Source organism: Pelophylax lessonae, assembly GCF_965119305.1.
Source record: "Pelophylax lessonae genome assembly, chromosome: 3".
Classification (NCBI taxonomy): domain Eukaryota; kingdom Metazoa; phylum Chordata; class Amphibia; order Anura; family Ranidae; genus Pelophylax; species Pelophylax lessonae.
Window position 1 is genome coordinate 121,329,789 of NC_138770.1, and position 25,862 is coordinate 121,355,650.

The window sequence follows — 25,862 nt, forward strand, 5'->3', positions numbered from 1 at the left end:
CAGAACTGGTGTCATTAAGAGACACTATACCAAGGCTGGGGAAAGTCGGAAGTGTGGCTCCCACTGAACACATCAGGAGCCATCAGTGGAGTCTAGAGAGCTCCCAAAAAAAAAAAAATGAGAGCGATTAATTAACGTTCTAAAAAAATTTAAATAGCTGTGCTGGAGTAGGAGTTTGAAGTCTTTTTATTTTCGTTTTGGAGAATGTGGAGGGCTTAAGGTACACATGGGCCGAAAATGGTCAGTTCGGCAGTTATCAGCCGACTTCCCGTGTGTACTGCTATTTGTCTGACAGAAGCTGGTCCTACGACTGGCTTCTGGCGAACGAGCATGCTGAAAAACCAGCATCTGATGAGTGCTCGGGGGGAAGTCCCCCTGTCAGAACACAATAATTCATCATGGTGTTTGCCACATTAATATCAGATGTGTTATAGTAGCTATCTTTAGGTTTTTTTTTTCATTGAACCCACTAGGTGACCAAAAAAATATTTCCCGTGTGTAACCAAGATTTGAAACACCTGTCAGAGCTTAACCACTTTAACTTAAGCCCCAGAGGATTTGACTGCTAAAAGACCAGGGGGTATTTTGCGATTCGGCACTGCATGACTTTAACAGACAATTGCGCGGTCGTGCGACGATGTACCTAAACGAATTTGATGTCCTTTTTTTCCCACAAACAGAGTTTTCTTTTGGTGGTATTTGATCACCTCTGCGATTTTTTGATCATGCGCTATAAACAAAAAAAGAGCGTCAATTTTGCAAAAATAACAATATTTTTCACATTTTTTTATATCAAATTCCCCCCCAAAAAAAAGTAAAAATCTAAATTTTTTAACATTTTCGGCCAATTTGTTTTTATGCTACATATGTTTGGTAAAAAAATCGCAAAAAGTGTATTTTGATTGGTTTGCGCAAAAGTTATCGCGTTTACTAACAAAGGGAAAGATTTTTGTAATTTTTGTTGTTTTTTTTTAAACGCGTAATGGCGGCGATCTGCGATTTTTTTTGCGGTACTGCGACATTGGGGCGGACAGATCGGACCCTTGACTGACATTTTTGACACTTTTGGGGTTACCAGTGACATTTCTACAGTAGTCAGTGCTATATATATGCACTGTTACTGTAAAATGACACTGGCAGTGAAGGGGTTAACTTTATTTGAGAGGGAGGGGCTGTGTGTGTCCCTAGGGGCGTGATTCTAACTGTGATTGGCTGTGGCTTGAGCTGTAGGAACACTGATCAACGTTCCTACATAGTAGAACCGTATGATCAGTGTTTCTACACAGGGGAGAATGACAGGCAGCTTGTTTACACAAGCTGCCTGCTTTTCTCCCTCTCCCCCGACGATCGCAGAGTGAGCGGCGGACATCGGGTCCGCCGGTCACACGCGCGGGGGGTCCGTGACCGCGCGGGAGCGCGCCGCCGCAGGTGCGCGCTCGCTCCCCAGAGCCTCACAGGCTAGTGATGTATATATACGTCACTTTGCCTGTGAGGGGCTGACCGCCGCAGTATATCTACTTGCGACGGTCGGCAAGCGGTTAAGACCAAGCTTTTTCTGGCACTTTATGTTCACATGTAAGAATCAGTTTATTTTTGCTAGAAAATTACTTCAAACCCCCAAACATTATATATATTTCTTTAAAAGTAGGAGCCCTAGAGAATAAATTGGTAGGTTTTACAATTTTTTTATGTCACACAGTATTTGCGCAGCGGTTTTTCAAATGCAATTTTTGGGAAAATATACACTTGTAAATAGATACCAAACATGTCATGCTTTAAAATTGCCCATGCCCCATTGGCAACGCTTTAAAAGCCTTCACAGGTTACCACTTTATACCTACAGAAGATGTCTAGTGCTAGAATTACTACCCATGGTCTGAAATCCACGGCAATAATGCACATTTGTGGGACGATTGCTGTCTGCCGCTGTTTGCATGCATGCGGGACCAACGCACGTGTTCGCCTTTGCACACTTTTTTTTTTATTATAATATTTTATTTATTTTTAAATTGTTGCTTTATTTTTATTTATTTTTTTATCGCTTTTATTTCTGTCACAAGGAACGTAAACATCCTTGTGACAGCAATAGGCACCATATAGGTACTCTTTATGGAGGGATCTGGGGTCAATAAGACCCCAAATTCCTTCTTTGCACTCGAAAGCATTCAGAATGCCAAGACCTGCGTTTTTGAATGCTTTCAATATTCAAAAAATGGCACAGTTCACAGCCAGGCAAACGGAAGTGAAATCATGTCATCGCTTCTGGATTACCATAGCGGAGACCCGATCAAAGCCGATTTCAGCTTTGTATAGGTCTCCGGCCAGCCAGCGGACATGCCAGCTGGTAGCGCTGATCTACCGCTGGGACGGGAGGGTCCAGAAGGCGGTGGGGGGGTAGGCACGTTTTTTTTTTTTTACCACTGCTTGTAATAGCAACCGAGTGGCTAGTTAGCCACTCTGGCTGCTATTATGAGAGAGCCGACCATTGGCTCTAAAAAACTGTACCAAGGCATCATCCCAGTACAACCCCTTGAAGTCAAGTGACGTACGTGATTTGGTGGCAAGCGGTTAATTGGTATAGACTATGGGTCTCCAAACTGAGGCCTTCATGCCAAATCCTGCACACTGCAATATTCTATCTAACCTGTGGCTATTGTCAGTGGCCTCTATTACAGACTTGGTGCAGGTTTTCATGTCAGCCTACAGTCTCCAACTCCCCCCCCCCCCCCACACTCTTCAGTACAGCTGTCATTGTATTGTTGTTGGTGATTACCCCTACATTCACAGGAGGATGGCACTTGCACCTTCCAGACCTGATGTTGACACTGACGGGAACACTTATGGACTTTACTGGTGTAAAATGAATGCTGATGGGGACCTTGATGTAAGGGCAGGCTCTGAGGCCTCATGCACACTGGACATTTTTAATGCTGCTGTTAGAGACGTCTAATTTTTTTTGCCTCTGAACACCCCTGCATGTTAGCCTATGTGTCCATGCACACATAGCTGTATAGAGGAGTTTAGAAGTAGGAGAGTTTAGAGGCAGAGCAAAAAATCTCCACTGCCAGTGTGTCCAGGAACAGCAGCGTTTTAGCAGAAAAAAAAGATTGACGCGTGTAAACACGTCTGAACATGCGTTAACATTAGACCTGTTTAGTGCTTGAGCGTTAATACAATTTCAATGGACAGAATATGTTATTATTCTGGCCAATGGCATTAAAAAACACCTTAGCTTATGACGCATCTAAACATGTTACATGCGTTTACAAGTGTCAAAGGTTTTTTTTCTGCCAAAATGCTTCTGCCAGGAGGAAAGGTGTCTAGGAGAGATGGCCAAACATCCAGTGTGCATGAGGCCTGATAGGGAACCTGATGTAAGGGAAAAATCTGATGAAAATGTGGAACTCTGATGGGTTCAAGTTTTTTTGGAAATTCTTTGCTTTGTTTTATTAACCTCCCTGGCGGTCTGATTATGTACAGATTTCTGTGCTAAAAGCGATACATTCTTTTGCATGGAAATCTGTTGTTTTACATTTTAAAACTCACCTTCCCCTGCGATCCCCCACCGTCCTTCCCCGCCGTCCTTCCCCGCCGTCCTTTCCCGCCGTCCTTCCCCGCCGTCCTTCCCCGCCGTCCTTCCCCGCCGTCCTTCCCCGCCATCCTTCCCTGCCTGCCTCCCGCCGTCCTCCCGCTGTGTGCTCGGCCAATGCCGTCATCAGGTACGGAAAATGACGACAATTCTGATGTTTCTTTCTGGCACATCACTCCGTTGGAAATTCTGAAGAATCATTTGATATACTTCCCAAATTCCACAAGCTATGTGCCAGAAAGAGACATCAGAATCATCGCTGTCGTCACTTTCCATACCTGATGACGAATTTTCCCACGAATTGCTATTGTTCAGTTCTTCAAGTAACTCAGTTTTCGCTGTCGCTGTTTTTCAGTTCGTTTAAAAGCAATTTTGCCCAAAAAGAACCCTTTTTGGACGCCATGGTCGTTCAAAATTTTCCAGAAACAAAGCACTATAAAGCACAAGCAGGGCACCGGAAAAGTCACCAGGTGCAATCCTGTGCTGAAATGGCATGATAAAGTGTAATGCGTTAGGATCACAGCCTTGTATCATGTCATTTGTGTATTTACACTTTTGAATTTGCCGCCGGTTCCACCCCCCTGCGTCGCAATGCTCGCAGGGAAGGGAACCGGAAGGCAAGTGCCAGCAATCGGCCGTGCACCGAGCGGGAAGAGAGTGTGAGGAGGACGGGAGGATGGTGGGGGAGCGCAGGGAAGGTGAGTAACATTGCGGGGTAATCCCAAGTGTGGCTCGGGGTTACCGCTTTTGGTATTGAAAGTTAACCCCGAGCCACACTCGGGAATACCACTAAGGAGGTTAAAGTTCTTTCTCTGTTGTTCTGAATTATATCATGCAGATTACTAAAAGGCTCTAAGTACGTCTAAGTAAACTTATACATTCACCTAAATGTTTTTCATTAATTTATAAAACAGATTTATTTTTTGGCCTACAAATGTAAAATATATACGATGTGGCTCAGGCTCTTGTACTGAAAAGTTTGAAGACCGCTGTAGACAAAACCACCCAGCACCAGATCCTTACCACCATGTGTAAATAGACAGGTTTTGCACTTTTCTTACTTGCACTTATCAAACAGATATAACAAAGTGCCATCAATAATATAAGGCTAGGGTTTACATAAACGTTGAGGCTGGGTTCACACCTAATACCGATGAGGCTCACAGCAGAGGTTTGGTGACACCACCCTCAAAAGTAGATCCCTCCCAGCAACAATTGACTCCCCAACAACATAAGACCCCCCCGGCAACAATAGATCCCCTACCCCACAACAATAGAGCTTCCCCCAGCAACAATAGATCCCCCAGCAGCCAGCATCAATAGATCCAGCAGCACACCCCAGTACCCCATGCCAGTACATATATTTAGTGCTGGAGGTGCTGGAACTGCGTTCCTCCGTATCCCCCCTAAAAAAAGCCCTGGTTTGAATAACCTTTATTTTGGGCTAAATTTTTATATGAAATAATAGATCCCCCCAGCAACACTAGAGCCCCTACAATAATATACTATCAAGAGCCACAACAGATCTCCCAAAAGCCTATATCAGAAGAAACCACCCTCAAAAGTAGATCCCTCCCAGCAACATTTGACTCCCCAACAGCATTAGACCCCCCTGCAACAATAAATCCCCTATCTATCCCCACAACAATAGAGCCACCCCCCAGCAACAATACATCCTCCAGCAGCCAGCATCCATAGATCCTGCAGCACACCTCAGTACCCCATGCCAGTACATATATTTAGGGCTGGAGGTGCTGGAACTGCCCTGATTTAAACACCCTTTTTGATTTTTTTTTGGCTGCATTTTTATATGTATCTATTCCATTCACGTTTAACACTTTATCTTATCATAAAACATCATTGGAATCACTGTATAGGTTGGGCCCCATTTCTACTGTTGGAGAACATTATTTGCTAGAAACAAATGCAGTTAGGGAGAGGGTGCCGAATGTCGAGCTGCTGCGATATTATTCCTACCTAAACCTACTCTGAATATCTTATGAGACAATTTAGACCTCCTGGAGTGTATTATTTATTCAATACAGGCTAAATATAACCCAAATTAGCAGGCTTGTAAATATTTATCAGGATTCCTTTTTTCTACAGCTAGTGGCACAGATATACCTAATGAATGACATTGTTATTGTTCCCTTTAGATCCTGTTGAATTCTTTGATTTTGTAGAATATTTTTAACAGAAATCAAACACATGAGATACACAGAATAACCAGGTAGAATTTCAACTCATCTGGGATTCTGTGAAGAAAGTTTGATATATTTACTAATGAATGTCTCAGATCACACCAGAAGTTGCTAAGAAAGTTTCACCTTGTGATTAATTTCAGCATAATCCTCTGTTAGAGCTGATCGAAATTGGTTTCTAGGTAGCTCAAAAATTGATTTTTCATGTTCCTTCCGGACAAACAGGCCACATATAGCCTGGTGGATGTAAAGGGGACATTGCCTTATCGTTCAAAACCAGCTGTGGATTTTAAATGTAGGAGGTACGCCCTAAAAACCTTCAACAAAGTTGAGTATCTCCTACATTCCTACATTTGGCACCTCTCCCCCCTGCTGCTCCCCCACTGCTATTTATATGCTTTATAACTCATTTTAGCCATACACCAGTAGAATGTCATAGGTTAAAATTAAGAAAAATCAAAGGAGCAGGATGGAATTTTTTTCTTGTATAAATTTCTATTAGTGAATGTGGTTTTTGTTTGGATAAGTCCATTCAAACTAAAATCAAATTTTTAAAAGCAGAAGTTTTTTTAAGTACTTTGGAACAACATCACATCATCCAGGGCCGGCCTTAGGTGTTCAGGCACCCTGTGCGAGCTAATCCTGTGGCCCCCCAGCGCGCATTTTCTTGCACCTTTTTTGCACTTTATTTGACTTTTCTTTTTTATGATCACTAATAACTTAGCCTCCCTTACATCAGAGACCCCCCATACAAAGCCCCCCTTAATTTAGAACCCCCCCTACATCAGAGAGAGCCCCCCTCACATCAGAGACCCACCTCACATCAGAGACCCCCTCACATCAGAGACCCCCCACACAAAGCCCCCCTTACATTAGAGACCCCCCCACACAAAGCCCCCCTCACATCAGAGACCCCACACACAAAGCCCCCCTAACATCAGAGACCCCCCCACACAGAGCCCCCCTAACATCAGAGACCCCCCACACAGAGCCCCCTCACATCAGAGACCCCCCACACAAAGCCCTCCTAACATCAGAGACCCCCTACACACACACAAAGCCCCCCTTACATCAGAGACCCCCCCCACACAAAGCCCCCCTGACATCAGAGACCCCCCACACAAAGCCCCCTAACATCAGAGACCCCCCACACAAAGCCCCCCTAACATCAGAGACCCCCTACACACACACACAAAGCCCCCCTTACATCAGAGACCCCCACACAAAGCCCCCCTGACATCAGAGACCCCCTACACACACACAAAACCCCCCTGACATCAGAGACCCCCCACACAAAGCCCCCCTGACATCAGAGACCACACACACAAAGCCCCCCTTACATCAGAGACCCCCACACAAAGCCCCCCTGACATCAGAGACCCCCTACACACACACAAAACCCCCCTGACATCAGAGACCCCCCACACAAAGCCCCCCTGACATCAGAGACCACACACACAGAGCCCCCTTACATCAGAGACCCCCCACACAAAGCCCCCCTTACATCAGAGACCCCCCACACATCAGAGACCCCCCCACACAAAGCCCCCCTAACATCAGTGACCCCCCTACACAGAGCCCCCTCCCATCAGAGACCCCCTACACACACACACACACACAAACAGCCCCCCTTACATCAGAGACCCTCCCCACACACAAAGCCCCCCTTACATCAGAGACCCCCACATCAGAGACTCCCTTACATCAGAGAGCCCCCCTTACATCACAGACCCCCCACACAAAGCCCCCTTACATCAGAGCCCTCCCCCACACAGAGCCCCCCACATCAGAGACCCCTTACATCAGAGCCCCCCCTTACATTTTTTGAAGGAGACCTCACTTACCTCACGCTGTCTGCACATGCACTCTGCAGCTTTTTTTTTTTTTCTTTAAACTTCCCGCCCACACATCCCCGGTGAGTGTGGTCGGGGCGGGAGGAGGAGGAGAAGGGGCGGGGCGAGGAGGAGCTGACGATCTCTCCTCTGGCGTCCTTGCAGGGAGGAGGGATCTGTCACCGTGGATCGGAGGCTGAGCTGTGTGTGATACACAGCTCGCCTCAGACTACCTCAGTAGGTGACCGAGGCACAGTCGCACATCGGGAGGTAAGCGGCGGCCGCGGCCTGTGTTGGCCCTGTCCAGGCCGCGGTCGCCGCTTACCTCCCGTTGTGCGGCCTGAATCGCCTGATCTTCTGCGAGCTGTGATGGTCGCACGGCGCCCTTGTTGCCCATGGCGCCCTGTGCGGCCGCACAGCTCGCACACCCCAAAGGCCGGCCCTGACATCATCGAGAGTGTACTAATGGGAATTTTCATGCAAATGAATGGCCAGGTTCAGAAGTTTTCAGATCTGCTGTTTGGTTCAATGAAGGGCTTTGTCCCCACCTCACCATTTTGAACATGTTCTTTAAAACTAAATAAATTATTATTATTGATTTTTGTTACTCCTGTGGTCTGTCTGTCTATCTATCTATCTATCTATCTATCTATCTATCTATCTATCTATCTATCTATCTATCTATCTATCTATCTATCTATCTATCTATCTATCTATCTATCTATCTATCTATCTATCTATCTATCTATCTATCTATCTATCTATCTATCTATCTATCTATCTATCTATCTATCTATCTATCTATCTATCTGTCTATCTGTCTATCTGTCTATCTGTCTATCTGTCTATCTTTCTATCTGTCTATCTGTCTGTCTGTCTATCTGTCTGTCTGTCTGTCTGTCTGTCTGTCTGTCTGTGTCTCTCTCTCTCTCTCTCTCTCTATATATATAGTGGAGTACACACCCCACATTTTTTAAAATAGTTTATTCTATTTTTTCATGTGACAACACTGAAGAAATGACACGTTGCTACAATGTAAAGTAGTGAGTGTACAGCTTGTATAACAGTGTAAATTTGCTGTCAACCTAAAATAACTCAACACACAGCCATTAATGTCTAAACTGCTGGCAACAAAAGTGAGTACACCCTTAAGTGAAATAGTCCAAATTGGGCCCAATTGGCCATTTTTCTCCCTGGTGTCATATGACTCGTTAGTGTTACAAGGTCTCAGGTGTGAATGGGGAGCAGGTGTGTTAAATTTGGTGTTATTGCTCTCAGTCTCTCATACTGGTTACTGGAAGTTCAACGTGGCACCTTATGGCAAAGAACTCTGAGGATCTGAAAAAAAGATTTTTTTCTCTACATAAAGATGGCCTAGGCTTTAAGTAGATTGCCAAGACCCTGAAACTGAGCTGCAGCATGGTGTCCAAGACCATACAGTGGTTTATCAGGACAGGTTCCACTCAGAACAGGCCTCGCCATGGTCAACCAAAGAAGCTGAGCTCAGCGTCATATCCAGAGGTTGTCTTTGGGAAATAGACTTATGAGTGCTGCCAGCATTGCTGCAGAGGTTGAAGGGGTGGGGGATAAGCCTTTCAGTGCTCAGACCATACCCGCACACTGCATCAAATTGGTCTGCATGGCTGTTGTCCCATGTCTTTATGGACCTTGCTTTGTGCACTGGTGTGCAGTCATGTTGGAACAGGAAGGAACAAATCCCAAAACTGTTCCCACAAAGTTGGGAGCATGAAATTCTCCAAAATGTCTTGGTATGCTGAACTAACGGGCAAAGCCCAACCCTGAAAAACAACCCCATACCATAATCACTTCTCCACCAAATGATTTGGACCAGTGCACAAAGGAAGGTTCATAAAGACATTGATGAGCGAGTTTGGGGTGGGGGAAGTCGACTGGCCTATACAGAGTGTCCTGGCCTCAACCTGATAGGAAACCTTTGGATGAATTAGAGTGGAGACTGCGAACCAGACCTTCTTATCAAACATCAGTGTCTGACTTCAAAAATGCGCTTCTGGAAGAAGTGCCAAACATTCCCATAGACACACTCTTGTGGACAGCCTTCCTAGAAGAGTTTAAGCTGCTAAAGCTGCAAAGTGTGGGCCAACTCAATATTGAACCTTACGAACAAAGACTAGAATGCCATTAAAGTTCATGTGCGTGTTAAGGCAGGTGTCCCAATACTTTTGACAGTGTAGTATACAGATAAGATAAGTATATAGATAAGTACAGTCACCTGACATATGGTAAAAGATTTAATATATCATATGTAAATCTCATAAAATGACATGAGCAAAACATGCATGATACATGAAGTTACATACATGTAACATACAGTTTAAGAGGCAATAAAACATCTTGAATGTAGAATCATACAGAAATGATGAAATGTACATTGGGGTAGAAGGTCATTGACGATATAATATGTAGTCCAAATAACAAAATTATTGATGGGGGACACATCTATATTAGCTCGACGTGTTTCGTGGATATTCCCACTCATCAGGAGCAGATGCACCCCAAATCAGTATTTAAAATAGGGTCAGTATAAAAGGGGTGGTATGGACAGTGGTCCAACAGCCAAGAAGTCTACTCCGGGAGCTGTAGGGGCCCGAACCACGGCCCAGGGCATGCCAGACAAACATTCCAGAGTGCATATGAATAGCCAAGGTGTTGAATGGTGATGACACAGATGTTGATCTCCAGTGATTTCTGGTATCGGCCATAGTTGGGGCTCCTAGCGTCACGTCCACGCTCGTGAAGGTAGAGGAAGTGCATCCACATCCCGGACCAGAAACTTGATGTGTCATCACCATTCAACACCTTGGCTATTCATATGCACTCTGGAATGTTTGTCTGGCATGCCCTGGGCCGTGGTTCGGGCCCCTACAGCTCCTGGAGTAGACTTCTTGGCTGTTGGACCACTGTCCATACCACCCCTTTTATACTGACCCTATTTTAAATACTGATTTGGGGTGCATCTGCTCCTGATGAGTGGGAATATCCACGAAACGCATCGAGCTAAAATAGATGTGTCCCCCATCAATAATTTTGTTATTTGGACTATATAATATATCGTCAATGACCTTCTATCCCAATGTACATTTCATCATTACTGTATGGTTCTACATTCAAGATGTTTTATTGCCTCTTTGACTGTATGTCACATGTATGTTACTTCATGTATCATGCATTCTTTGCTCATGTCATTTTATGAGATTTACATATGATATATTAAATCTTTTACCATATGTCAGGTGACTGTACTTATCTATCATGCCCACCGACTCCACACACCTCATACAAAGTCCCATTATTTTTCCCCCCCTTCCCGTTTTATCCCATTAAACATTTTGGGACATCGGCTTTTCTAAAAGGAATACCAATATTACGTTATGATTATTTATACTTATTATTACCTATTATACCCATTATGCCGATCCCAGTGTTATCCTTTCTACTACCCATTTTATTCCCCTTCCCCTCATTTATACCTGACTAGGGATGGAGACAGCAAGCCTTGGATGGGCATTGTCTCATTTAAAGTCCCAACTGTTTTGTCTCTGTGTTTGTTTTTGTCTTTGCTTGTCTGTTGTCTTTTGTTCATGCAATTAATATATATATATATATATATTTTTTTTTTTACGAACAGTATATCTACAGATTTCACTATTGTGTTGAGCATCACAGTACAAGCTGTCTTTGAGCTACCTTTCTCCGATTGGAACTACACACAGAGGCATCTGTACACAATAACAGTCAACTTCACCTATTGACTAAAAAAATGCTAAATCTTAATATTGATATTAATTTATCTTTATAAACTTTATACCTACCTGAGTAATATTTTTTTAGTATTGACTATAGGAAAGAAATAAAGAAAGAAAAGATGTGTAAAACTACTATACATCCTTTTTATAATTTAAAGGGGTCATTTTTTTAGTATTGAATATTAACACTACGATAGAACAATACTTTACACATCCTAAAGTAGCAACAAATCTTTGATCATTTTGACCAAGAGAAAATGTCTAAAATGTGTGGATATGTTAAAATCCCAACAGGTGGGCAACTGACTGGCAGCAGGCATTTTGCTTTTGCAGATGGGAGCTGGCACTCAGAATGTACCCAAATATAACAAGTGAGAGCATATGCTTAATAATTTACTATATTTATGTATTTGGGAAAGATTGCCAAAATCTTCCTTCAGTGCTGCTAAAAAAGCAGTATTTTTAATTAAATTAAATTATGCAGTAAATAGCGAGCAATATGCAGTGCACACAGCTTAATGTTCATTAGTTTCAATAGCTTTGTTACAATAAAAGTGAACATATAAACAGTTTATTTTATACGTTGTTGATTAGTTCAAGGCATTATTTCTTCATCATATCATCCCATAAGGTTTTCAGAAACCCCGCTAAAAGCCACTTTTTCATGTTGACTATAAAAATTATGCATAAAGTCTGTAAAAAATGTCATTCGGCAGTCTTTAGAGTATTAAAATACAAACTATGAAAATATTAAAAGTGAATTCTGTTGAATGTCTATCTCAAAAGACAGGGAAACCAATTTCATGGAATTTTTTGTGTCATTCAGGTGGACATGAAGACTACACAAATCCTGTCAGAATTGTTGCTTTCTTTAGTCAGGGTTCAGAAGTTTTTAACCAATTTGAAACTTTAGGACATCAAAATGTCCTTTATAAACGTGTGCAACCCCCTTATGAACATTTCAGAGGGTTGGACCTTGATAACGTATATATAGATAATGTTATTTTTACTTCCTATTGTAAAATTGCCAGACTGACTCAAAGAAGACCCATAACACCCTATCTGATCTTTTAATTGGGGTTTCAACTTTAGTATATATCTAAGTTGTCATAAAGCAACTTCACCTCAATATGGCCATTAAACCATTCAGATGCGTATGGTAAAACCTGGGGTCATAGAATGACCATCTGGCCACCTGGCAAATTTCCAAGGCCAGGTCTGATGGACACTGGACCATGCAGTCAGGCTGACTAAGTCAATACCCAATAAGGCTGAATTCACACTTGAGCGTAGCATTTTCGTGCGTTTTTTACCGCGATTTTTACCGCAATTTTCAGGTGTTTTTTCAGGCGTTTTTGGAGGCAGGCATTGACATCTATCAAAAACGCTGGTAATCAGCCCAAAAAGAAGCTCATGTACTTTTTTCAGCTACAGGCGTTTTGCAAAATGCTCAGATGTGAACAGGGGCCATTTAAATGAATGGGGTTTTACTTGTTGGGCGTTTTGGAACGTTTTTTTTGTCTCTCTGACAAGCTTGTCTGCATTGCAAAAATGCCACTGGAGCCATGTCCACACTACCTTTGTGTGTGTCAGCCTCAACTATAGTTTTTTGGCTTTTTTTTTCTTCTTTCAGGGTTCTCAGGATACCGTTGTTGCTGACAGAGGCAAAGCTGCAAGTTGTATGTTGTATGTCCCACATACAGTACATGTGCAGTAAAGTAGTGTGCACCAAGGTTACACATATTTATTGCCCTTACTGTCATAGCCGCCATTAAAGTTAGGGCAATCATGAAAAAAAAATGTCGGACAGGTCTAGGGGGAGAGGCGGAGACTCTAGACATTAAGTTAATGGGGGGCGCAGCAGGTTTTGCAGGACTAAGCCGTGATTGTGCCATGTCATCTAACTGCAAGGCACGTCTGCCTTTTCTTTCACAGAGTAGCTGTACTATACAGCCACAGCACATGCAGGAGGTAGTTGAATTGCTGACAAAGCCTTCTTCTTCTACCTTCTCTCAGGCAAAGAGCAGTTGTTTAGGAAGCTGTTAATGTGCCCCCTTCCTTCTCCTCTTCTGCCAATCCTGTCATAGTCCAGCACATTGGCTATGAGAAGTCAGATGAATGATTTGCTCACAGGATCACTGACTTGCTGCAGGAGGATGATTTGAATTATGCACAATAATTTCCCCTGTCTGATATTAAGGATAGGGTACAAAGCGACATGACAATAGAGGGATAGGAAGGTTTCACCACACAACAACTAGGGCACATCAAGCGGGGAGCAGCAAGGGACAGTGCTGTTCCAGCACCTGGTGCCTTTTGCGAAGTGGGCACCAGCGATGAGTAGGGGGTGAATGACGGAGTGGCGGACCATCTGTGTTGCCACCATTGGAGAGGAGGATGTTCTTATTTTTGGTGCAGGGTAAATCCTGCATTGTGCCCCATTTTGTACCCTATTCCAATGCTCGGGTACTGAAAGGTGTCACACAATGTTTCTGCAGCAGGACCTAATGTTTACAGCAGGGTAAATCCTGCGTTGTACCTAAAAGTGGAATCCTATTCCAATGCTTTGATTCTACCTTACCACTCAAAAAATATTTTTGGCTATTGTCTCTAAGATAAAACAGTCTAATTTATTTTTCAAGACAAAACCAGTCTCTTCTCTCCCTCCTATATTGCGGCCCAACCAAGCTGCTTACACACTGTTTAGCGACTGTACAAAATTTAAGTTGACTCTTCAAGTGCTCACTTTATTAGGTATTTTATAGCATAAAACAGAAACAAAAACAATGATACAAACAATATTACATAGAACAAATGAACACGCTTGTCATATAATTATATCCAGTACAGGAGTAGTGATGCGAAACTCATCTTAGAATATTTAAGCCATCACCTTCAGTATTTTCTTAGAAGGTACAACTGCTGTTGGTTATGTGGCATGGAATAGGGTCCGCCGCCCCCCATCCCCCAACACCCTACATGGTGGAGCAAACTGTGTCGGGGGAATGGGGACACAGTCCCCAGGCCAGGCACATCCGATAGCAAAGCATGAACATCAAGAATATTCTTATGGTTTATTACTGTGTTTATCTGTCCATATAGACCAACGTTTGTCAAACTTAGTACAATTCAGTTGATTTATTACCAACAGCCTTTTATACACGTGGCATGGTGGACTGTGATCATAACTTCCGATATATTTGGGGAGTATAGGGAGCTCCATTTCCTAAGAATATTGTTACGTGCTGCTAGTAAAAGGTGACATGCCACCTGTCTCATATGTATTGGGTACTTGCCTATGCCTATGTTTAAAATTGCTAGACCTGGGGTGGGGGGGGCTCAGAATTCCAGTGGTTGATTAAATCAATTGGAAAATGTGGTTCCAATAACTAGTTAGGCATGGGCACTCCCACATCATAGTTAGGGGATTGGCTACTTGTCCGCATTTGCGCCAACAGTCAGCTGGATTGTGTAGGGAAAATGTTGATAGTTTGTAAGGGGTATAGTGCCATCTATGTATCAGTTTGAGCATCATCTCCCAATGATCATTGCATTTGGAAAATGTATAGATTGATTGAATGGCAGCTCGCCAGTACGCTAATGGGTAGGACTTGTCTAAATCTTTTTCCCATTTCTGAATTGGGGGGGGGGGGGGTTCTGGTGCAAGGATTTGTCTTGCAATGTATTATAGATTATGGATATACCCCTTTTAGCCGGTATCTGATCATGTAGGAAATTCCTTGCTGTTTGTTTGTGGGATGCTTAACCTCCCTGGCGGTATGATTATTTTGGATTTTAGGTGCTGAAAGCGGTACCATTCTTTTGCTAGTAATTCTTTTTTTTTTTTTCTCAATATAAAACTTTTATTCGTGAAAATGAACAAACAAGGAATAGTATGCAAGTAATTCTTAAGAATGAGCAGCCCAAACCAACTATTTATATATGATTTTTTTTTACAGTGTGTTCTTCTTTATAACATCCCTGGTATGATAAAGTTTGACACACAAAATCCTAAATTATAATATAATTAATGACTATAAAATATTAACAAATAATATTATAAAAATAATAATACTTTTTATTCAATAAATTATAGTAAATAACGTAATCAAAAACACTGACATTCTTTTTGGTCAAACAAGGATGCAATATTAGTGGTCATATTGCTTCAGTAAACGTCCCGGGTATGGAAAATTTTAAAACAGGGTACAGCACAAAGTCCAACGTCACAGTTAGGACAATAGTACCGTGTTTCTTTTTGAATTTTCCTTCCAGTGTCATCATGTTTGGAACAGCAAACCACACACATCCTTGTGGGTGCAGGCTTCTTTTTCATTGGTGGAATGTGGTCCATAAAGTGATGGCCAGTCAGGCGTTCGGGGTTCACAAAACCAGCAGCACGGCGTCCGGATCTACTTATAGCTGTTGGTGTTTGGTGCCTGAGAAATATCAGTTCAGCAATTTTCCAAACAAAGTCCGCATGAACCACAGGCCTGTCACTCTTCTTTTTTAGGAGAATAAATGCGTTCCACAAACACTGTTCAAGAAGATGACTGAATATTTTTTTATAATATTTTTTTTGTTGTTTCCGCATTGCCGTATAAAAAGTCATGGCCAGGTCAGCTCTGTCCACACATCCCATGGTGATGTTGTAATCCATCACCAGTTGTGGTTTCATTACATCTTTTCCACCTTTTGTGTGTACCATGAGAGTAGAGGTGTTGTGAATGGTACTCATCAGGCACACATCTTTTTTGTCGCGCCATCTCAGTGCCATCATTTTTCCTTTCTGCCAGGCAACTATTTCTCCGGGATTGAGCTTTTTGTTGGCAAAGGTTGGGGGCATGTCACGCCAGTTAGCTTTAATGGTCCCATACCCATCCGTCTTGTTGTGTAGAAGGAACTCATACAGATCTGAGGATGTATAAAAATTGTCTGTGGTTACACAGTACCCCTGATTCAGAAATGGCTCAATCAGCGTAAGAATTTAAGCGGTTGCCATTCCATAGCTGCTGAACCTTTCATTGAATTTGGTTCCTTTCCCGATGTATAGGACCGAATTCCAAATGTATCCAGAGCTGGATTCACATACCATAAATTACTTTATGCCAAAGCGTGCTCTATTGGACGCAATATACTGTATCCAGCTGAGTCTTCTATTGTAGGCCATTAGACTTTCTTCTATGCAAATGTCTCTTTCTGGCACATAGGACTGCTGGAAATTTTTCAAAATGATTTGATAAACGTTCCAAATCTTTTTGAGTTTTGGAGCTGGATGAGAAGTCTCGTCAAATTCGTCATTATTTGTAAAGTGCAAATACTTCATAATGAGCAAAAATTTGTATTCGACATAACCTTGCCAAAAAAAGGAGTGGCCAGTAATTTGTTGGTGGTCCAATACCACTTCTGCAGGGGTTTCCCCACCACTCCCTGCAGAATAATTAGGCCCAGAAACTTCCAGATGTCCGCTTTGGTCACGGGTTCCCACATCCTGCTCCTTGAAAACCGCCGATGCGCTGCTGCTTGTTGCTCCTGGTACCTATTAGTTTCCACAACAATCTTTTCAATAACATCATCAGTCAAAAAGAGTTGCAGGTATGCCAAGGGGTTGTCATCCTCAACATCCACTTTGATAGCAGGTGCTCCAGTAAACGGGAACCTTGGGGGCGCTCCATGCTCCGTCCCGCAGTCGATCAAGCACCAAGTCCGCACATCGTGGGGCACAGTTGCAGGATCATCGCTGAAATCGCTTTCTGCGTCCGATGATGAACTTCCCCACGAATCGCTATCACTCCATTCTGCAAGCGATTCTGTATCACTGTCGCTGCTCTCCAGGAGGTCATATACCACTTTTGAGGTGGCGGCGCGCTTTTTTTTTTTTGCATAATTCTTTTTATTAACCTTTTCAACATGAAAATACAAACATTAGGGAAGTACAATTCCCATAAAAAGTTGTCAAGAACAGTAATAACATAATGTGCACAGAGTATGCAGCAAGTGCCAGTACATTAATAATACACATAAGTAAGTGATCTTCCTATCGTCACATTCGTTTGCATAATGGAATCCAGAGAACTGATTTGGAGCATTACCTACCCACCGCCACTAGATATCACCTACATCATAAATTAAGCAAAAAATAGGAATAGATCCCTTCGGTAAGGTCGCATGCCACCGGTATCTGGGCATCCCAGAGAAGCACACCCCCAACGGGAACTACACTGTGTCCAACCCCGGGACACCCGACACCAGCGGAGCAGACCCTTAGTACCTTAATGGGATTGGGTCATAAATTATAACCTGTTCAACCAAGAAATCCAAGGTTGCCATAGCTTAGTCATACGAGCGGTGGATTAATTTTTCAGGGAAAGGGAATGCTCGTAGGAGTAATTGGTTGTAACCATATCCATCAGTCCCTGAAGTAGAGGTGGTGAATCTTGCTTCCAAGATCTAGCAATGAGTAATCTAGCTGCAAGCAAACAGTGGGTTATTGTGTGTCTTAGAGAGTAATGTATCGTCTCAGAGCCCAGAGAGAGGAGTGCTAGTCCAGGTTCTGGATTGAGCGGAGTGTTTGTCACATCAGAGAGTAAGGAGAATACCTCCTGCCAAAAAATCTGGATACGTGGGCACTGCCAGAAGATGTGGAAGAGAGTACCTACTCCCCCACATGATAGCCAGCACTTACCGTCACAGTTCACGTCGAATTTATGAATTCTGTCTGGAGTGAGGTACCATCTGAGTGACAGTTTCAAGGTCAATTCCCATAAGTTGGAATTACAAGTCGTCGAGTATATGTATTTCAGTGCTTGCGTCCATTGTTCGTCAGTGTATTCCATACCCAAGTCCCTCTCCCATTGGACATGGGGGAGCGACTTGGAGAAAATTGTCTTCTGTTGAAGGAGATTATAGAATGTGGTAATGCCCTTGACTCTAGGTGGTGTACTGGAATTTAGATATTTCCACGCCAGAGCTTGGATAGTTAGTGGCCAGCTTATTATAGAGTTGAGAAATTATGAGTTCTAATGTGCAGGAATAGGTCAGCATTGGGCAGGTGGAATTTATTCTGCAAGGCAGGGAATGGAGCTATTTTGGAGTTGTCATATAGGTCGTTTAGATTGGTTATGCCTTGTTTGGTCCACGAGGTAAAGCATGTATCCGCCATCAATGAATGGAGGGCTATCAGGGGTATTGTAAGTTCTATTAGCGTTTGGGCCTTTGGAGTGTTGAGTTATCAATACTTTCCATGCGTTGGCAGTAGCCACCATAGGAGGAGGGAAGTGGGACGGTATTTTCGCCCCCAGGGATGTCGCCAATAACCGTGCAGGAAGGTCTGATTTGATGCAATAAGAGGCCTCAATCCTCCGCCATATAGAGGGGCTATCGGGGACAAACCATTCTCGCAGTTGTGTAAGAATAGAGGCAAGGTAGTAATCATAGATGTCCACATAGCCCGCTCCGCTTCGGGAACACGATTTGATGAGTTTTACGTGTGAGCATCTAGGCTTCTTACCCTGCCATACGTCAAGTGAAATAAGGGATTGTAGTGAGCAAAAAATTTCTTGGGGACCAGGATTGGCATGGTTCTGAATATATATACAGTAATTGTGGAAGGTGCATCATCTTAATCGCTGCTAGCCTCTCTAACCAAGAGAAACCAGAGGACTGCAATTGTTTGAGGTCAGTTTGGAGACGAGTGCGTGCCGGAATGTAGTTATGTAGAAAGAGCGTTTTCGGGTTCGCAGTCAGTTTAATGCCTAAATATGATAGACTATTATCCGCCCAAGTGTAAGGGAACCGATGTTGCAACAGGGCACTAGTGGCAGCATCAATGCCAATATTAAGAATCTGTGACTTAGTTTCATTGACTTTGTACAGGGACACCGCTCCAAACCAGTTAAGTATGTTTTGAATTTCCGGAAGGGAGCTGGTAGGATTAGTGACCATAAGAATGACATCGTCTGCAAACAGACTGATTTTATGTTGGACACCCCCGCTATGTCTATTCCCGATATATGTGTATTGGAGCGAATGTGTTCAGCTAAGGGTTCCATTACCATATTGAAGATTATGGGAGATAGGGGGCACCCCTGTCTAGTACTTTTCGTAATCTCGAAAGGGGTGGAGATTGCTTCAGGGGTGCGCACCATCGCCGATGGATTTGAGTACAAAGCCATTATGGCTTTATAAAGGAAGCCATGGACTTCAAATTTGTGGAGAACAGCAGGTAGAAAACCCCATTGGACTCTGTCGAACGCCTTCTCTGCATCCAAGGAAAGGAGCAGGGAAGGCGTTCCGGTGGTCCTGGTGTAGTGTATGGCATTGATGACCCTTGTGGTAGCATCAGACGCTTGGCGACCCTTTGTGAATCACGATTGGTCCTTGTGTATGATTGTTGGAAAGACATCGAGTAAGCGAATGGCAATCAGTTTAGCATACAGTTTGGCATCTAAGTTCAGAAGTGAAATTGGCCTTAAGTTCTGGGGTTGGGTGGGTTCCTTCCCAGGTTTAGCATTTCCTTTGGGAAGGAAGAGGAGGCGGCAGCAGAGTTGAAGACTTTATCCAACAATGGTGCGAGTGACCGGGAGAACCGTTAATAATATTCAGCTGTGAAGCCGTCTGGACCCGGAGGTTTCAGGTTGGGGAGAGAAGAGATAGCCGTATTGATTTCCAATTCAGAAAATGGCTGATTAAGGACAGCCAAGGTATCGGGGGAGATGGAGGGTAAGTTTATATGACCAAGGAAGGTTGCAATATCTGCGGGGCAGGGTTGGTGACTATGTGGATCAGCTTTAATATTATAAAGAGATTCATAATATGTGCTAAAAGCGTTTGCTATAAGATTGGGCTTAAGCAGTTTGTCTTTGGTGTGGGGATGGAAGATGTAAGGTATTCTGGCTTTAATCCTCTGACCTTTAATATGAAGGGCCATGGCTTTAGACGCCTTCTGCCCGGTGGAGTACGAGTTTATTTTCCACCTTTTAAGAGTGTCACTATATTTCTCCAACAGCATGGCTCGCAGATCCTGTCTAAGTGAGTAAATTCTGTTAGACAGGTCCCTGGAGGGGTTTTGTTGGTTTTGGGAGTCTAGGGAAGCTAGTTGCTCAGTAATATTGTTCAACCGCTGCGACCTCCTTCTCCTTTCCCTAGCTCCAAGTTGAATGAGTACTCCCGTCAGAACTGCTTTGTGGGTGTTCCACACTGTCACCGGATCCGAACCGTCTGTCACATTATCCAGTATATAATTCTGTAGATGTTGTTGAATTTCCGATGCATATGTCAGGTTATTCAATATGTGGCTATGTAGCCGCCAGACATACGGAGTTTGAGCAGGCTGGCCCAAGGACAGCGTGACAGTCAACGGGAAATGGTCGGACCAGGTGGCAGTGTGAAGCTCCACATCAGATACATATTCCAACACTTTCTTATCTGATATACATAAATCTATACGGGAGTAAGTGCGGTGATGCGGGGACAGGAACGAATAATCCCTCTCTGACGCGTGACAGCACCTCCACACATCATATAATTCCTGAGACCAAAGAAACTTCGATAAAGATGAGTTAGGACGTTTAGGTTTAGCTGTCGAGTCAAGTGCACTATCAGGCGTAAGATTGAAATCTCCACAAAGGAGGAGATTTCCAAAGTCAAGAGCCCTTGCTTTGGCTACTACTGATTTTATAAATGACAATTGGTGTTGATTTGGGGCGTAAAGTTCACAATGGTGAATCTTTTTCCTAGGATTGTGCATTGCAGAATAATAAATCTGCCTTTGGGGGCCAAGCAAGCACGTTTGCGTGATGCTAGAAGTCCAAAGTATCTTTGACGGCAATTAGAACCCCCTTCCTCTTTTTGCTGCAAGAAGCATAGTAAATAAATGGGTAGTTCTTATGGGTACACTTTGGCGTTGCGTCAAGGGCGAAGTGGGTTTCTTGGATACACAGTAAATCACCTTTCAAAGATGTGGCAGTGGACCATAATGATGATCTCTTGGCGGGGTGATTCAGTCCTCTCGCATTTAAGGATAATATGGTGAAGGACATGACAAAAAAGATGTAGTGTCGGGTAGGAGTGTATATGAAGATGAGACGAAGAATGCGTTGTGTGGAGAGGGTGATCTCCAAGTAATAAACAGTACCTCAAGGCACCAATGCCTGTGTAGAGTTAGCACCGATCAGGGTCAGATCTGCTTGCAGCCAGGGATAGATGAAGCAACAGTCACCACGTCCGAGGAAGCTTGTTACCTTTGATGGGCCTGGTGTTGGTAGAATCGGTCTCCGGTTGGTTAACAAATAGGCCTCAGAGGCAGAGAAGAGTAGCTTCAGAGAAACTGCAAAATAGGGGTGATAAATAATATGGCAAACAACTGAGAAAATGGTGTGCTGGAAATAAAAAGTAGTAAACCAGTAACAGGAAACATTCAGCAAGTGTCATCCTTGGTCAGGCTTGCTGACTTGAGTGGGGGGTAATTCCACCGCAGGTGGATAATAAAGTGTGAAAACTCAGATAGCGAAAGGTAGTAGGCCAACCGGGCCATGTGCAACTTGAGTGGGGGAGCAGAACAGAATTATGGAGTGAGCCGTTGCCTGGAGCGGCCATGGTGGTGGCCCTGAGGAGGTGGCGGGGTCCGCCTTGGTGCATCCGGGGGTCCCCTCGGTTGATCAGGGACGATACCCCATGCATGCAGCAGTTTCATTCCGCCTTCGATCGTGGATATAGAGTGAGGTATCCCATTATAGGTAACCAGCAGCGTCGCTGGATGGCGCCATTTATAAGTAATCTTGTGGTTCGCTAAGGCTTTGGTTAGCGTTTAAGCTGTCTGCGCTGCTGAAGCGTATGTTGGGATAGATCAGCGAACAACTGGATATGCGTGTAGGGAGCCGACAGAGTACCTAGTGACCTAGACGCCTGCAGAATTTTCTCCTTTGCGGGGTAAAAATGTACTCTTAATAATCTCTGGGGATTGAGACTTCCAGAAACCTGGGCTTCGGCAGCCTATGGATCCTATCAATTGTGAATTCAATAGGAGTCAAGGCAGGTACTAATGAGGAGAATAGGGTGGTTGCGTAGTGCTGGAGATCCGCAGGAGGAACATCTTCAGGAATGCCCCTGATTTTAACATTATTGCGGCTAGATCGATCTTCTAGATCAGCCAGCTTGTTTTTTATCCAGACAGTGTCCTCCTTCTGCTCAGTATACGCATCCACCAAATCATTAACAGTGTCAGTACATTCCTCCATTTTTTGCTCCATGTAATGCACCCTATTCCCCATGTGCTTCATCTCAAATGCAAATTTATCATAATGGAAGAGAGATTAGGGATGATTGAAACGTGATAAGCATGTTCTTCATGGTGGTATCTAATACCGGCTGCCCTGTGGTGGGGAAGGCTGCTATGGACAATTGCAGGGATGACATGGAGTGCATGGAGTACAGGCTTTTACTCACTGTGGGGTCTGACTGACCATGGCCATCCATCCGCGCTTTGGCAGGGCTCCCAGAGACCGGAGTTGCAGGGGCAGAATCCGGAGGAGAATGTAGAGGGGGACCGTCCGCTGATGTGGAAGGATCTGCATCCGGCAGATCCGTGTAGGCCTCTGGGTCGGTGCGGCCTGGTGGCGTGGCGGCGTCATCTTGGCTTCGTCCTGGTAGTCAGGGCCCCGCTCGTCCTTTCTCTTTCTCGATGCCATCTCCCCTGGAAGCAGGGCAGTCTGCGGAGGTAAGTGGCGGCTCTGATATGGGTGTCCTCAGATATGGGCTGCTGTGTTTACAACAGCAGACCATTGTTCTCTCTCCACGGGGAGCAATCTCGGGTGCCCGGCGGCAATTGCAGCTGCCGATCCCGTGGGTGTGGCCACGCACCTCCGACTGCGCGTGTGACCCCATGAGTGCTCCTGCAAACCCCTGTACAGTTACAGAGGTTTTTGCGCAGCCGAGCCAGCCTGCCGCAGTATACTAGTGGTTAAAGGGTAACTCCACTTTTGTGGGGAAAAGAAATAGTAAATAAAGAAAAAACAATATACGTAGAATATACAATTGTGATACAAATCATATTGTAATTAATTGTTATTAAAAATTACCTTTCCTTTTCAACCTGCAGCTGTTGTAATTTTCTGAAAATGCAATGCAGTATGGCTACCTGGAGCTGTTCTGTACACAAAATGTATACTGACCACACCTCAGAAACATAATTTCCTGCTTGTGTTTTGGCTCACCAATTTTCCAAGAAGTCTGCCTAAGATACAAGTCAGGTTCTGGCATCCCCTGAAACAAAAATGTAATTTTTGGTGAGATACTTTCAATAGGAACATGTCTAAAGGGATGCAGACCCAGCAGCTTTCCTCATTAGTGCTCTGGAACTGCCACAGCTGCGTGATAATTATGAAACCACTCATATTAGACCTACTCAGCACAAAGGAACACACAATGATTTCTTCAGAATAACAAAAGGTAGGAATCTGCAGCAAAGTTTGTTAAAATCCTTGTAGTGTACACCGATCAGTTGTTTTCAAGTGTTTTTGGGCATTCTATTTTGACATAAAAAAAAGCTACTGGTGGCATACAATGATATTGTCCTAATATGGCTATGTGGCCCATTAGGTCAATAATGTATTGATCATCCTTTGCATGCATGCAGCTGCAGCTCATTGGATTAGTGGGGATGCTCTCGTGACAGTTTCCTGCGGATTCAAATACACTGGGTTTAGACAGAGTTTGGATCTGAACCCACATCTCTACTACTCCCACTGGCTAATACAGGCCTATTACTTCTTAATGAAAAAGCATATGTCACAGACAAAACTACATAAAAATACTTTTTTTTTTTGCCTTTTTTTTATTTGAAATGACTCAACTCGTGGTACTGCTTCTATATAGAAGTTAAGCTAAATGTACAAGTTAATTACAAAAAATCAATTACACATTCAAAATATGTGACGCCAGAATACAGTGTCACTAATGCTGTTGGTCGTGAAAATTCCTCTGTTCCATACCATCCCACATTGGTATTTCCCAAGCATGTATAATAAAGGATTCGTATTCTTTCCATGTTGCCCCTGAAGCTGCACGAAAAGGACCCAGTATTTTATTATAATTTTAAATAGTGTTTAAAAAAGTGTTTTATACTAAGCTAAATGTCCCCCATTGCAGTGCCCAGCTCCCCATACCATGTTTTGGTAATAATTTGTATATTAGCATAAGCAATGGTCCGAATTTAACAACAGGACTCATCCCCACTCCCCTATTCTCTTCAATAGACTTTGTCACCAAGTTCTGGTTTGCAGAATTTCAAACCAGATTTACTGAATTTTTTGAGAATTGTACTTAAGCAGATTCGCCTATACCAACTTAGTAAATATATGATTTAGAAATGGTTGAACTCAGGCATGATGATATCACTGGTATTCATTCAGGTAAACAGGCCAGTGCCTAATAATATAGCAATTATACAAAGCTCACTTTACCCAGAATGGGGTATCCTGGCTAATTAAAATAAGTCTAACCAGTGCCAGTTACCTTCTTCAATTGGATTTGAATTTGAAAATACGGTATTTCAATATGCTTAATCCAGACACTTGACTTGTACAAGTAAGATAAATGTATGGCTCCCTGTACATGTACGTGCTCATTTTAAACACCCAATTGGATTAAGAGGGGACCTATATTTTAATTTCCCATCAGTTGAAATTAACAGTGACTTTATCAATATGTAAAAAAATCCTTTATTGTGGATCAAAGTCAAGTTTCCTTCTTGTTTTAAAAATACAGTAAATGTGGCTAAGCTCTGCTAATTTCCTTCAACCTTTAATGTGCAAGCAAAAATGTTTTTTTTCTTTTTTCATTTTCCTTTCACCTAATTGGGTATTCTTTACAAAGTGACGCTTCACCACATTTACATTTACTAAGAAAAAAAGAGTGCAACTGCACTTGCAATTTTTCTATTTATCTTTAGTAAATCAACCCCATTATGTTCTTATTTTTCGAGATTATGTTTACATAGTGAAGTTTTAAACGTCATTTGATTCACTAGGATAAAGACTATGACCCATACCAGTAATGCATCAAAACAGATGATAATATTTATAGCTCAAAATGTCCTTCCAGAGCTAGACCACCCTTTCAACAAAAGAAAATCAATAAATTAGATTAGGAATTAAAATTTTATGAGCACATGAAATGCAGTCAACATTCTTTACACTTCTAAAAATTCATATATTATTAGGACGCTGTGTCTCATCTTTTTTCAGAATTTTTGTTTAATATCCTCTCTTGATTCCAGTCACTTTGGAGCATAACTCTTTCAAATGTTCTGACTAGCATAACACCTCAATAAAAACTTTATGACTTCAACAAGAATGCTGCATGCTATTCAAGCCATCAGCTTTTGTTTCCTGTGGATTCCGGCTTCAGAGACGAGTTATGTGAAGATGACAAGCATGTGTTCCAGAGTTTTCACTTC